The following is a 14852-nucleotide window of genomic DNA, read 5'->3' as shown; positions in this document are numbered from 1 at the left end:
CTATTTCATTAAAGCTTTGGTTTAACTCCAGAAAGGGCATTAAAGGCGTAAATCTGCTCCGTCGATTAAGAGAGCCAAATATACAGGGAGAGGAAAAATGGTTTCTCTGCTCTTACACGTTCCTTTTCCAATTAAACTTGGAAGCTTCAGGGCAGGGGTAGCTGGTGTGGTGCCTACAGATGTTTTGGACTACAACTCCTATCATCCCTGTCCATTGATCTTGCTGGATGGGGCTGATGGGAGTTGAGGTCTTTAACATATGGAGGGCACCACATTGGCTACCCCTTTAGGGAGTGCACATTATGGACACAATTTGAGGGGGGAAATTGTTTGGGGGAAGTGAAGGGATGATAAGGACCATTGTTTAAAGGACCAAGTACTATAGACCTCCCTCCAAGTGTCCCTATTTTCTAGGGACAGTCCCAGATTTACAAAAGCCGTCTAGGTTTCTGATTTGATCCCAGAATGTCCCAGTCTTCCTTGGGATGTCCCTATTTTGATCAGAGAAATGTTGGAGGGTATGGAATAGGATGTCCCTACCAGCAAGGAGGTCTAGGTAACCACTGTTCTCTTCTTCCATGGGGCTGTTCCATGACAGATCACCATACCCTTACAACATCTGTGCTACTGACTTTCAGACTTTGGGATTGTTGAAATACACACAACAACAAAATGAATAAATTTGTCTCAAATCAATGCAACTCAATTTAGGTTTACTAGGCCCAATTTTGAAGCAATGTGGACTAAAGTCTCTTCTGGGGCCCCTCTGGGATTAGGGGCCCTGGAGCTTAAGCTCCATTAGTTTCATTGTAGCTCCACCCCTATGACTGGCCCCTGAGACTCCCAAGGTCATGGGTAGGTAAACTAAGGCCTGGGGGCCAGATGCGGCCCAATCGCCTTCTAAATCTGGCCCGTGGATGGTCCGGGAATCAGTGTGTTTTTAGGTGAGTAGAATGTGTCCTTTTATTTAAAACGCATCTCTGGGTTATTTGTGGGGCATAGGAACTCGTTCATTTTTTCCCTTCAAAATATAGTCTGGCCCCCCACAAGGTCTGAGGGACAGTGGACCGGCCCCCTGCTGAAAAAGTTTGCTGACCCCTGCCCAAGATCATAATCCCCACAGACAACACTTTCCACCAATCCTGTTCCATGCGTTCCTCAAGGGCTTTTTGCCTGGCTGAAATGTGCCCTTGAATGGCGGCAATGCCTCATGCTTGCTTGGAAAGAAGATGGAAAGGTTTTTGTGCCTCTGGCTTTTTTGCACAGTTGGAATATAGCTTCCTCAGCAAAGTTAAGAGTCACTCTCCCTTGTTTTGCTCACCTTGGCTTCTGGCCCCTCCATGCAGCCCCCTCAGGCTGGGGGAAAAACGTTATCCACCCCTTCTGTGCAGAATGTAAATTGTGTCTGTAAGCAGGGGGAGCAGATGCGGTAATGGGAAATATTGTGTGGTGGGGGCTGCCACTAGCCCCCAGAGTTATTTCTTGCGTTTCATGTACCAGAATCCAGGTTCCTCACCATTTGTTTACATCTTCGCAACAAAAGGACAAATCTGTCATGTCTTTGGAACATGAGGAGATGGCTCTATCTGGCCTGCTATCTGTCTCTGCCAGATGGCCCATGCAAGCCTTGGTCAGGTGTTTCTGCCTCAAAGCGAAACCACCCTCGGAGATTTATGGCTTGAATACAGCATCAGCAGCCGTTGCGGCGCACAGCTCAAGAGTCCTGAACTGAGGCCACTGGGACATAAACAGGCAAGCAAATGGCATGGCTTCGTATTCTTGGCAGCCATAAGGAGGAGCAATTTATACTTTATAGGACACATTGTGATTCAATACCTTTATTTTCTAAAATAAACATTTTCTTGTTTCAAAAAATGAGAATGTGGCTGCTAGTATTCTAAGTGGGAGCATATGTATCTGCTTATTTCATTTGTATCCCGTATGTTCAATGTAAATGTATGTTCCCAGGGTAGAAACAAAAAAGCACATTATTATTGTATTATTATTATTATTATTATTATTATTATTATTATTATTATTATTTAGTAATCAATAAAATATAAAACATGCAGTTGACAAAATAATAATAAACATTTCCAAACTAACCCAGCAATTTAAAACAGCAAATGGCAGCAGCCCATTCAGACAGAACAGGGGTCCCCACTGTGGTGCCTGTGGGCATTGTGGCACCTTCAAGTGCCCCCCTTGTGCCTGCTAAGCCCCCCCCCACGGCCTCTCCATTTATTTTTTGATTAATTGCATTTTTATGACTTCAGATAGGGGTAGCTGACTTTTTTGCCTGTGTTTTGTTTTGGATTGGAAATAGGTGTTTGACCTGTTGTGTGGGGGTGGGGCGGGCAAGGAAGGGTAGTCCTGAGCATCATTTGACCCCCCCCCCCATGAACTGTATTTTGTGGCGCCTGTGACAGTTTCTTGTTGGTGGCATCCATCTGTCTCAAGAGACAATGGAGTGTGCCTCCGGGGGTGAAGTCAACGGCACCAAAGTTACCAAAAAGATCACTCAGTTTGCCTGTGTCCCCGTCAGTGGCGTAGCGTGGGGTTGCAGGGGGGGCCGGCCGCACCGGGCGCAACATGGGCGGGGGGCGCACTCGCACTAGCAGCTCTCTGCCCCTACTAAAATCCATGGGTTAGGGAGCCCGCGCTCACTCGGCTTGGCGAGGAGGTCGCGGAAGGGGGAGAGCAAAGCCTTCTGCCGCGGGCCAAAAAAGGAGAGGAAGCTGGGCGGGCGGGCGGGCTGGCTGGCTGGCAGGGGTCTGGCTGGGCCTGCTGCTGCCGTTGCTGCTGCTGCCAGGCTTTGACAGCTTGGCGAAGCGGAGGGAGAGGAGCTTTATGGTAATTGCGGCTCTCTCTCCACTGGCCGCCTGGGTAGTGAGCCGAGCAGGGAGTCTGGTGAGGGGGCGCGAAGAGACTTTCCCCCCCTTTTTTCCACCTCGCCTGGTCAAAAAGGAGAGCAGAGTCTCCTCAGGGCGCCCTCAGGCAGGGCAGGGCAGGGCAGGGCAGGGCAGGGCAGGGCAGGGCAGGGCAGGGCAAGGCAAGCAGAGCGAGGAGGAGAGAGAGGGGAAGGGGGGGGAGCAGCCAGGAAACGCCGCGGTGTGGAGGGGGAATCAATTAAGGAGAGAAAGCGAAAAGCCTTGGAGAAAGGGGAAAAAAGGAAAGAAAAGAGGCAGCTCCGGGAGAGCGCGGGGGAAAGAGAAGCCTCACTGCTGCTGCTGCTTGGGAGAGTAAATTACTGTACTTGCCTTGCCCTGGGTTAGGGGGCGCAAATTACTTGCCTTGCCCCGGGTGCTGACAACCCACGCTACGTCGCTGGTCCCCTTACCAGTCTTTTGTATACTATTGCCTCTATGGTTTGGAAAGAGGTTGAGACTATGGCATAGAACTAAAATATGAAAAACAGTCCCTGGTATGCCATCCTGAGGATAATTCTGAAGTCCTCCAGCTGACGAATAATAATAATAATAATAATAATAATAATAATAATTTATTATTTGTACCCCGCCCATCTGGCTGGGTTTCCCCAGCCACTCTGGGCGGCTTCCATAAAAACCAGAAATACATTAAAATATCACAGATTAAAAACTTCCCTGAACAGGGCTGCCTTAAGATGTCTTCTGAATGTCAGGTAGTTATTTATCGCTTTGACATCTGATGGGAGGGCGTTCCACAAGGCGGGTGCCACTACCGAGAAGGCCCTCTGCCTGGTTCCCTGTAGCTTTGCTTCTCGTAATGAGGGAACCGCCAGAAGGCCCTCGGCGCTGGACCTCAGCGTCCGGGCAGAACGATGGGGGTGGAGACGCTCCTTCAGGTATACTGGGCCGAGGCCGTTTAGGGCTTTAAAGGTCAACACCAGCACTTTGAATTGTGCTCGGAAATGTACTGGGAGCCAATGTAGGTCTTTCAAGACCGGTGTTATGTGGTCTCGGCGGCTGCCCCCAGTCACCAGTCTAGCTGCCGCATTCTGGATTAGTTGTAGTTTCCGAGTCACCTTCAAAGGTAGCCCCACGTAGAGCGCATTGCAGTAGTCCAAGTGGGGGATAACTAGAGCATGCACCACTCTGGCGAGACAGTCCGCGGGCAGGTAGGGTCTCAGCCTGCGTACCAGGTGGAGTTGGTAGACAGCTGCCCTGGATACAGAAGTGACCTGCGCCTCCATGGACAGCTGTGAGTCCAAAATGACTCCCAGGCTGCGCACCTGGTCCTTCAGGGGCACAGTTACCCCATTCAGGACCAGGGAGTCCTCCACACCAGCCCGCCCCCTGTCCCCCAAAAACAGTACTTCTGTCTTGTCAGGATTCAACCTCAATCCATTAGCCGCCATCCATCCTCCAACCGCCTCCAGGCACTCACACAGGACCTTCACCGCCTTCACTGGTTCTGATTTGAAAGAGAGGTAGAGCTGGGTATCATCTGCATATTGATGGACACCCAGTCCAAACCCCCTGATGATCTCTCCCAGCGGCTTCATATAGATGTTAAAAAGCATGGGGGAGAGGACGGAACCCTGAGGCACCCCACAAGTGAGGGCCCAGGGGTCTGAACACTCATCCCCCACCACCACTTTCTGAACACGGCCCAGGAGGAAGCAGTGAAACCACTGTATAACAGTGCCCCCAGCTCCCAGCCCCTCTAGACGGTCCAGAAGGATGTTATGGTCGATTGTATCAAAGGCCGCTGAGAGATCCAGCAGAACTAGGAAACAGCTCTCACCTTTGTCCCTAGCTCGCCGGAGATCATCAACCAGCGCGACCAAGGCAGTTTCAGTCCCATGATGAGGCCTGAATCCCGATTGGAAGGGATCCAAATGGTCCGCATCCTCCAGGCGTGCCTGGAGTTGTTCAGCAACCACGCGCTCAATCACCTTGCCCAAGAATGGAAGATTTGAGACTGGGCGATAGTTGGCCATACTGGCCGGGTCTAAAGATGGTTTTTTAAGAAGCGGTTTGATGACCGCCTCTTTCAGCGGATCTGGGAATGCTCCCTCACAGAGAGAAGCATTCACCACCCCACAGAGCCCATCGCCCAGCCCTTCCCGGCTTGCTTTTATTAGCCAGGATGGGCAAGGATCCAGGAGACAGGTGGTTGGTTTCACGCGTCCAAGCAGCCTGTCCACATCCTCGGGGGTAATGGATTGAAATCGATTCCATGCAACTTGACCAGACAGAGCTCTAGCACTCTCCCGCCCCAGCCCTGCTCCCACGTTGGTGTCTAGCTCCTTCCGAATATGAGTGATTTTATCTGCAAAAAACTTTGCAAAATCGTTGCAGGAGATCTTGGGGTCTTTACAAAGCCCCGGTGGTAAAGGTGGTTCCGTTAAATTACGAACCACCTGAAAAAGTCTCCTGCTACTATTTTCTGCAGATGCAATAGAGGCGGTGAAGAAAGTCTTCTTCGCCGTCGCTATCGCCACTTGGTAGGCTCGACGTTGAGCTCTAACCTGTGTCCGGTCAGATTCGGAGTGAGTTTTTTGCCACCGACGCTCTAGCCGTCTCAGCGATTGTTTCATCGCCCTCAGCTCCGAAGAAAACCACGGAGCTGTCCGGGCTCCATGCAATCGGAGAGGGCGCTTCGGAGCCAGACAGTCGATAGCCCTGGTTAACTCCGCATTCCAGCGGGCCACCAGGGAATCAGCTGAAAGGCCATCAACATGGGATAAGGCATCCCCTACCACTCTCTGGAAACCATTTGGATTCATTAAGTGGCGGGGGCGGACCATCCGAATTGGTCCCACCTCCCTGCAGAGGGGAAGGGTCGCGGAGAAGTCCAGTTGCACCAGGAAGTGATCTGACCATGGCACTTCTTTTGTTTCACTTTTACTTAGTGTCAGATCACCCACGTCACTAGAGGTGAACACCAGATCTAAGGCATGTCCATGACTATGAGTTGGGCCAAACTTATTCAGGGACAGCCCCATGGAGGCCATGCTTTCCACGAAGTCCCGAGCAGCCCCTTGTAAGGTCGTGTCGGCATGGATGTTAAAATCCCCTAGGACAACCAAACTAGGTGTCTCCAGGAGAAAATCCGCCACGACCTGAAGCAGCTCAGACAGGGAATCCTTGGTGCAGCGGGGAGGTCGGTACACCAAAAGGAATCCTGTACTGCCCCTATTGCCCAACTTCCAGAACATGCACTCAGAAAACTGGATCTTCCCAGTAGGACGCCTGGTGCAAGCTAGTGACTTCCTAAAAATCACTGCAACCCCCCCTCCCCGCCCACATGACCTGGGTTGCTGTGCGTAAGAGAAACCTGGTGGGCAAGCAGCGGCAAGGACAGGCCCATCTGCTTCCTCCAACCAGGTCTCTGTCACACATGCCAGGTCAAGTCCTCCATCCACAATCAGGTCGTGGATGGCAGTGGTTTTATTCATCATTGACCTGGCATTACACAGCAACACCTTCAGGTCATGTAGGTTTCCCCTGTTGATTCCAGTATCCATCCGGTCAAGGCCAGACCCGGAGGCAGGGATAGTCTTCAAACAACGACTAAACCTGCCTCCTCGGTAATGACATGGTCTGGTCTTAGCGTAACTCCGCCTCCTGCCCATGATCACCGAGATCGGATGTCCCAGTGCTTCCCCCCCTGTGGAACTTGTCCCAGCCATCGTGATGGCTGGGGCCCCACTCCCAGGCAGCCCTGATCTAGCCCCTTCAAAACAAAACATAGACTATACAGAACCAATAAAACAACAACAACAACAAAAAGGAACAGAACAATTATGCTAAAATTAATCCCCAATCAAATATCCATCCCACCCACCCCCAGCAATGGAAAAAAAGAAATAAAAATTTAAATTGCCACCGACTGCTTGAGGACATTTTAAAGCACATTAACCCCCTGGAACAGGGAAGCAATGGCAGAACACTTCCCACCCTTCCCAAGAGTTTGTTCCAAAAGTTTGTTCCTGGGCCACGCCCCCTGGGCCAGTTGGAAAAGGCCCTGGAAGGGAGCAGGCCCTGCAGTCCTCACCCAGCCGATGGTCCAAGGCTTCCCCGCAGCAGGAGTCCCTTTATAGCCAGGAGAGAGGGCCTGGGCCACGCCCCCTGGGCCAGTTGGAAAAGGCCCTGGAAGGGAGCAGGCCCTGCAGTCCTCACCTAGCCGATGGTCCGAGGCTTCCCCGCAGCAGGAGTCCCTTTATAGCCAGGAGAGAGGGCCTGGGCCACGCCCCCTGGGCCAGTTGGAAAAGGCCCTGGAAGGGAGCAGGCCCTGCAGTCCTCACCCAGCCGATGGTCCGAGGCTTCCCCGCAGCAGGAGTCCCTTTATAGCCAGGAGAGAGGGCCTGGGCCACGCCCCCTGGGCCAGTTGGAAAAGGCCCTGGAAGGGAGCAGGCCCTGCAGTCCTCACCCAGCCGATGGTCCGAGGCTTCCCTGCAGCAGGAGTCCCTTTATAGCCAGGAGAGAGGGCCTGGGCCACGCCCCCTGGGCCAGTTGGAAAAGGCCCTGGAAGGGAGCAGGCCCTGCAGTCCTCACCCAGCCGATGGTCCAAGGCTTCCCCGCAGCAGGAGTCCCTTTATAGCCAGGAGAGAGGGCCTGGGCCACGCCCCCTGGGCCAGTTGGAAAAGGCCCTGGAAGGGAGCAGGCCCTGCAGTTCTCACCCAGCCGATGGTCCAAGGCTTCCCCGCAGCAGGAGTCCCTTTATAGCCAGGAGAGAGGGCCTGGGCCACGCCCCCTGGGCCAGTTGGAAAAGGCCCTGGAAGGGAGCAGGCCCTGCAGTCCTCACCCAGCCGATGGTCCGAGGCTTCCCCGCAGCAGGAGTCCCTTTATAGCCAGGAGAGAGGGCCTGGGCCACGCCCCCTGGGCCAGTTGGAAAAGGCCCTGGAAGGGAGCAGGCCCTGCAGTCCTCACCCAGCCGATGGTCCAAGGCTTCCCCGCAGCAGGAGTCCCTTTATAGCCAGGAGAGAGGGCCTGGGCCACGCCCCCTGGACGAAGAGCTTTAAGTCAGAATGAACTTTCTCAGAGTTGAACTGCAGTGCTGGCAGTGTAATGGAAGAGTCAATGACTAATTCATTCATTGTTATGAGTGCATTCTGCTGTGCTTCCTCTACCTTACTCAAAAAGTGTCCTCTGCCGTGCTAAAATGGGGTGTTTTCGCAGGAATTAAAATGAGCTAGAATCGGCACTTTAAAAAAAATGAAAGTGCTTTTTGAAACAATGAAGAAAACCACGCTTTTAACGTCAGTTGTGACTAGCTGAGGTAGACTGTGGCACAATACCCTCTGGAAAAAATCAGAATGGGTTGAAAGCATGCATAGAAAATGTGGTGACAATGATCACTGAGAACCTGATGGGTTGAGTCCAATGGGATTTAGCATTGCAAACTGCTGAAATTTTTAAAGTAAATTGGTATCCTTGATAACAAGGACAAAAGGATCCTTAAAAGAAGCGAGTCAGTGGCTTTTCTGATGGAGAGGAGGGCTGGGGGAGGGGGCTCCTCCGTGGCAGAAAGCAAACATTGGGCCAAATGAGGCATTTCGGAACTGGGCCAGAAGTGGGACGTTGTTGCACAGTGGGCTGCCCAAGAGTGGGCATTGTTGGTGCTTACTGAGAGGGATGAGTTGTGTAGGGTTGCCATATTCCCCAAAGTGAAAATCACAAGTATTTGGGCTTTTTTTGGATTCTAAAAGCATTTTTCTTTAAAAGATTGCCCTAGTTGCCCTAAGTCCAGTTTTTCCAGGACGTTTTGCCGATTTGGCAAAAATCCAGATGTATGGCAGCCCTAGAATGGTGGGAAAGTCAGTATGGTGTGGGCCCGGTGACAGGAATGTCTGCTTGACGCCACCCCCACGCCAACTGCGCCTCCTGTGTCTCACCTCCTTTTGTTAAATGGCAGGGACACTCAGATTTGGGAAGCCACGTGTGTGATGCTGCCCCTCACGCAAAAATTATAAAATTAATGTTGTATGTGATTTGGTTGCTCAATTTGGACTTTTTGCATTTTTTTTAAATTAAACAATATTGCGACTTGCTGTTGTTTTTATTGATTATAGACAAGTAATGATTTCTTGTAGCTGTTGAGAGTGAATTTCTGCATATTATTTGCTGATGTAATGTGTAATATTATATTCAAAATGGAGCACTGAATGTTAAATTATCCAAGTTGTTTCTTTTAAAGTCATATTTTTTTATTATGGCTTATTTGCATTGCGTTGGATAGTTAATAAGATAATAGAATTTGGGGTTGGAAGGGACCATAGCATAAGGTTACCAGAGTTTTTTCAATGAATCGGGGGACACTTTTCAACTTCAATGAATTTTGTATGGGGACTGATTTGTAAATCCAGGGACTGTCCCCGGGAAACGGGGACATCTGGTAACCTTACCATAGCAGGTCATCTGTTCCAGCTCCCTGCAGTGCAGGAATCTTTTGTCCAACGTTTGGCTCGAACTCATGACCCTGAGAGATGTGTGATCCTTGCTATGTATTTTCCTGTTTATTCACCTTGTAAGCACCTTGTGTATAAAGGTAAAGGGACCCCTGACCATTAGGTCCAGTCGTGGCCGACTCTAGGGTTGCAGTGCTCATCTCGCTTTATTGGCCGAGGGAACCAGCGTACATGTGGCCAGCATGACTAAGCTGCTTTTGGCGAACCAGAGCAGTGCACGGAAATGCCGTTTACCTTCCCGCTGGAGTGGTACCTATTTATCTACTTACACTTTGACGTGCTTTCGAGCTGCTAGGTTAGCAGGAGCATGGACCGAGCAACAGGAGCTCACCCCATCACAGGGATTCGAACCGCCAACCTTCTGATCGGCAAGCCCTAGGCTCTGTGATTCAACCCACAGCGCCACCCACGTCCCATCTTCAAAGGGAAGATGAGAGCAAATTCGAAAGCACGTCAAAGTGCAAGTAGATAAATAGGTACCGCTCCGGCGGGAAGGTAAACAGCGTTTCCATGCTCTGCTCTGGTTTGCCAGAAGCGGCTTAGTCATGCTGGCCACATGACCTGGAAGCTGTACGTAGGCTCCCTTGGCTGATAAAGCGAGATGAGCGCTGCAACCCGAGAGTCGGTCACGACTTGACCTAATGGTCAGGGGTCCCTTTACCCTTTACCATACTTTGACGTGCTTTTGAACTGCTAGGTGGGCAGGAGCAGGGACCGAGCAACAGGAGCTCACCCCGTCGCAGGGATTCGAACCGCTGACCTTCTGATTGGCAGGTCCTAGGCTCTGTGGTTTAACCCACAGCACCACCCGTGTTCCCACCTTTTGTATAGCAATACACAAAAGCGGCATACAAATTCAAAGTGAAATGAGACGAAACAATGCTCTTGTCATGCCCCACCCTCCGCCAGGCAATGCTCTCCACCTGTGGAGGGGCAACTGTATGCCATTCTATGCCCACATCTCCAGCTATCTACTGTGGTAAGGGTGTGTGTGTGTAGGATTGTGTTCTTATTCGTTTTCCACCTTTTTACTTCAACCCAATCCTTCCTCCGGCCTTAATTTCTTCATCCTTCAGCCACAGCAGAGCATCTGCAGTTGTTGACCCTGCCTTAAGTTTAAACTTTGATTTTTCTCAAGCTCCCAGGAAGGGGTAAGTTATTAATTTATGTGTCTGACTGGTAGACAGAGGCACTTATGCCCAAATAACCCCCAGGGTCCATTGGTCACAAGAAGGTTCGGCATAGGGCTATAAAAGAAGAGGAATGTGGGTCTGAGGATTAGGGACAGTCTATAAATTCATTGCAAAATAGCCAGCTTGTCCGCTTCTGGCATCAGCACATCTGAATGGCCTGTTAGTTGATAATAAATCACAGCTACCGACAGCTATTCTGAATGCAAGGTCCACATGGTTGAAATAAAATACCTTTTAGTCCCAGTGCTTAGCCTAAAGAGCATATTGCTTCTGTGCCAATGGAAAGGGAGAAAGGATTCCCCCCCCATCACAATAGAATGCAATTCAAATTATGTCACTCCATAACTTCAGACAGCTGGCAATTGTCAGTCCACCATGTGTCTGGAGGAATTCAAAAAGGGTCGTTCATATCTGATAGCCTGGAAAAGCTACCCAGCTTCTCAGCAATATCACCCAATGAAAACTGGCAGAATTTCAGCTGCACACAGTTAATAGATGGAGTAGCAATTGTATATATTTGTGTGTTTATATATATATATAAACAGGAATAGAAGAATTAACATTGCAGACCTTACCAATGAGGATGGTAGTTGAGGAAACTTTGCTTCAAATGACAGATTCCTACCCCATCCCCTGGAAGTGCATACACTTAACAGAAAGCTTACTTTGCTTAAACAAACGTTAATTCCCCCCACAGCATTCACTGGGCATTCAGACTGATTTAGCATCACTTATCCAACAGGACAGGAAACAAGCCGAGATGTGGGCTCTGAGGCTTCTGCTGTTGGATGGCAGGCTTTGATCCACAGAGGAAACTGAGCATGCTTTCCTCAAGACAAGCAGACTAATTGAAACGTAGTTTTTACACCTTTGAAATACGGGGTTTGTCTTATCAAAGTGGCACACCTTAAAAAGCCAGCTAATTCCCATCACAAATGTTGATTCCTTTATTCACATCCCTCTAGCTCTGGTGGCAATATCCATGCCACTAATGTTACATTAGAAGAAGAAGAAGAAGAAGAGTTTGGATTTGATACCACGCCTTTCACTCCCCTTCAGGAGTCTCCAAGCGGCTAACATTCTCCTTTCCCTTCCTCCCCCACAACAAACACTCTGTGAGGTGAGTGGGGCTGAGAGACTTCAGAGAAGTGTGACTGGCCCAAGGTCACCCAGCAACTGCATGTGGAGGAGCGGGGAATCGAACCTGGTTCCCCAGATTACGAGTCCACCGCTCTTAACCACTACACCACAATTAGGGACGTGGGTGGCTCTGTGGGTTAAACCACAGAGCCTAGGATTTGCTGATCAGAAGGTTGGCGGTTCGAATCCCCACAACAGGGTGAGCTTCTGTTTCACAGTCCCAGCAGTTCAAAAGCACGTCAAAGTGCAAGTAGATAAATAGGTACCGCTCTGGTGGGAAGGTAAAACAGCGTTTCTGTGCGCTGCTCTGGTTCGCCAGAAGTGGCTTAGTCATGCTGGCCACATGACCTGGAAGCTGTACACCGGCTCACTCGGCCAGTAAAGCGAGATGAGCGCTGCAACCCCAGAGTCGGCCACGACTGGACCTAATGGTCAGGGGTCCCTTTACCTCTTTAATGTTACATTTGGTTTATACAGTGGTGCCTCGCAAGACAAAAAGAATCCGTTCCGCGACTCTCTTTGTCTAGCGGTTTTTTCGTCTTGTGAAGCAAGCCCATTGACGGCTTAGCGGATTAGCGCTATTAGCGCTATTAGCGGCTTTTAGCGGCTTATCGGTTTAGCAGATAAGCAGATAAGCAGCTTAGCGACTTAGAAAAGGGAGGGGGGAGGAAAAAAACCCTGCAGGAACTCGCAAGACATTTTCGTCTTGCGAAGCAAGCCCATAGGAAATTTGTTTTGCGAAGCACCTCCAAAACGGAAAACTCTTTCGTCTAGCGAGTTTTCCGTCTTGCGAGGCATTCGTCTTGCGGGGCACCACTGTATGATCTTTACGCCTTATGCTGCGGTTGCCAACGTGGCAACCTGTGGTCACACAGGTACCCACTGAGACCTTCTCCCTCCCCACCTCAAAGGGGTTGCAGCCTTGGTGTTATACAGAAATAGGAAAATGAAGTAACCTGCTTTCCTGACTTTTGCGGAATATATTAACCAGCTCCCTCACAATTTTGTTCTCCAAGGAATATTCAAGTTCCAGGAATGGTCTGACAGAGGATCATGACTTCCCCAATTATAGCCCTGTGTGGCCTTGTTGCATAAATCTAACATGGGCACAGCCCTTAAACTCTTGTTACATCTTAAGTAGTTTTTAAACCCAGGAGTGATGTCTGGGAAGACGGCCATGTCCCAAAAACAGAATGTGTAAATCAGGCCAAGTATTTTCCCCATCTCCTTGGAGATACACAACAGGGTTTATTTAATTTTTTAAAAAAATCATGTTACTTAAACCAGCATATCGATTCAAAATACTTCCAAACTGACCCTTTTATAAAAAGCCTTGTTGTTTAACACTGTTGTTCTGAATTCTCCTGAAATTAACAGAAATTACCTGTCCTGAACAATATGTGGCTTGTTATTTACAGGGTCTGGTATCAGGTTTGCTCCAGTGAGTATATGGATAAGTATTAAAAAAATAAAACTATCTGGCAGCATCTTACAAATGGTAGTTATCCCACTGTTTTCCAGCTCAGAGGAGAAACCTAAGTAGAAGTTATTCATCCATTCTACTGGCAAATTAAAAGAGGAAAAAAACCAGCAAATTGCATTAAAAGAGGTGTTTTGCCATTTCTAGGAAAGCTTCCCAGCAATGTTCAGAGTTCATTATCTGCAGCGGAACTGCACAGGGTCTTCTCTGCTGGAATGCTGCTTGAGGGTGCCCAAGAAATGCCTTTGTAACTGCTGTTTGATTTGACAGTCTGATTGTATTCGGTTTCCCTAATTCCACAGGGTTGGCCAAGCTGCCGGTGAAAGAGCTGGCAGATAGTGACAGCTCCATACTCACTGCTGTTTCGAGAAACTTAGGGAGATTGCATTACAACTTTTGACTCCAGAAACTTGCATTTTCCAGGGTAGATTGGGGTTGAGAAGCTATGCTTCTTGATAGAGAAGGCTGCTTGCTGCGCTGCTCTGTTTTAGTATTCACTTGACAAGCAGAAGGGTTGCATGTTGATATTTTGCAACCGTTGCTTTCTTCGCTCTAGGCCTGAGAGTGGACATCTCCAAGAGTAAGCAGGAAAATAAACAAACAAGGTTTTTAAGACAACCATATTTGTACATCTCTTGTTCTAGATCAATTCATTCTTAATTTCTTTCATCACTGTCCTAAGTAGGGCTGGGCTTTATTTTGATAAATCATCCAAAACCTGTCTCAAGTCATATTGTGATATTGGTTTCAAGGTTTTCGACCTGTCAATATATTGCAAATTGTTATGTGTGTGTGCTATGAAAAACTCACAACGTGTGAAAAACCATGAAGCCAGCCAATGCCTATACATAGCTCGATCCTTATTGCAGACATGGTGATATATCAGTATACAGTGGTACCTTGGGTTAAGAACTTAATTTGTTCCGGAGATCCGTTCTTAACCTGAAACTGTTCTTAACCTGAGGTACCACTTTAGTTAATGGGGCCTCTTGCTGCCGCCGCATCGCTGCGCTGGTGCGCAATTTCTGTTCTCATCCTGAGGTAAAGTTCTTAACCCGAGGTACTGTTTCTGGGTTAGTGGAGTCTGTAACCTGAAGTGTCTGTAACCTGAAGTGTCTGTAACCCGAGGTACCACTGTATTGCAATGTTTAGCTGGTGATATATCGTGATGTTGAAAACCAGATATCACCCAGCCCTAGTCCTAAGCATGTGCTTGGTTAGGAGCCAGGAGCAAGGCCGACAAGTTCCCCCATTGAGATGGGCCCAAATCTGACCCTCCAGGCCCCCGCCCAGCCGTACCCCTTCTTTGCTCTGCTGTGGGCCTCCCCAAGTGTTATTACAATGTGTTCATAACTACAACTATGGGGAGGTGTAACAGAGAGGGAGAGGTGTTGCAGAAAGCGGTTTGCCAAACTGCTCTCTGAAACGCCTCCCATCCTCCTTTAAAAGAGGCAGAGCGTGGGGCGGGGTAAAGGGAAACAAGTTGTTCAGGTGTAAAGAGAGGAGGGGTCAACCAGGTGTGGGGAAAGCAGGGTTGGCAGGTAAGTGGGATTGGCAAACAGGGGTGGCAGCCCCATATTTGTGTGTGTATGTACACGTGTCGACATGTCGACGTGTATACACACACACACACACACACAAA

The 14852-nt window shown here is 49.4% G+C and overlaps 1 protein-coding gene across 2 annotated transcripts in view; it reads left to right on the top strand.

Annotated features, from left to right (window-relative positions):
• The window catches only part of CPQ (carboxypeptidase Q), a 197679-nt gene that overhangs the window by 10340 nt on the left and 172487 nt on the right, over positions 1–14852 (top strand). Inside the window, exon 1 of one of the 2 annotated variants that reach the window (XM_081874471.1) lies at positions 13513–13634. The exons of the other annotated variant lie outside the window; for it this stretch is intronic. The gene's annotated coding sequence lies outside the window, so the exon portion shown is untranslated. Of the gene's footprint in view, positions 1–13512; positions 13635–14852 lie in introns of those variants that run through there. 2 annotated transcript variants of the gene reach the window in all.

Source organism: Podarcis erhardii, assembly GCF_964252035.2.
Source record: "Podarcis erhardii genome assembly, chromosome: 8".
NCBI classification, from domain to species: domain Eukaryota; kingdom Metazoa; phylum Chordata; class Lepidosauria; order Squamata; family Lacertidae; genus Podarcis; species Podarcis erhardii.
Note: the sequence above shows the minus strand (reverse complement) of the source record. Positions and strands in the feature narration are given on the sequence as shown.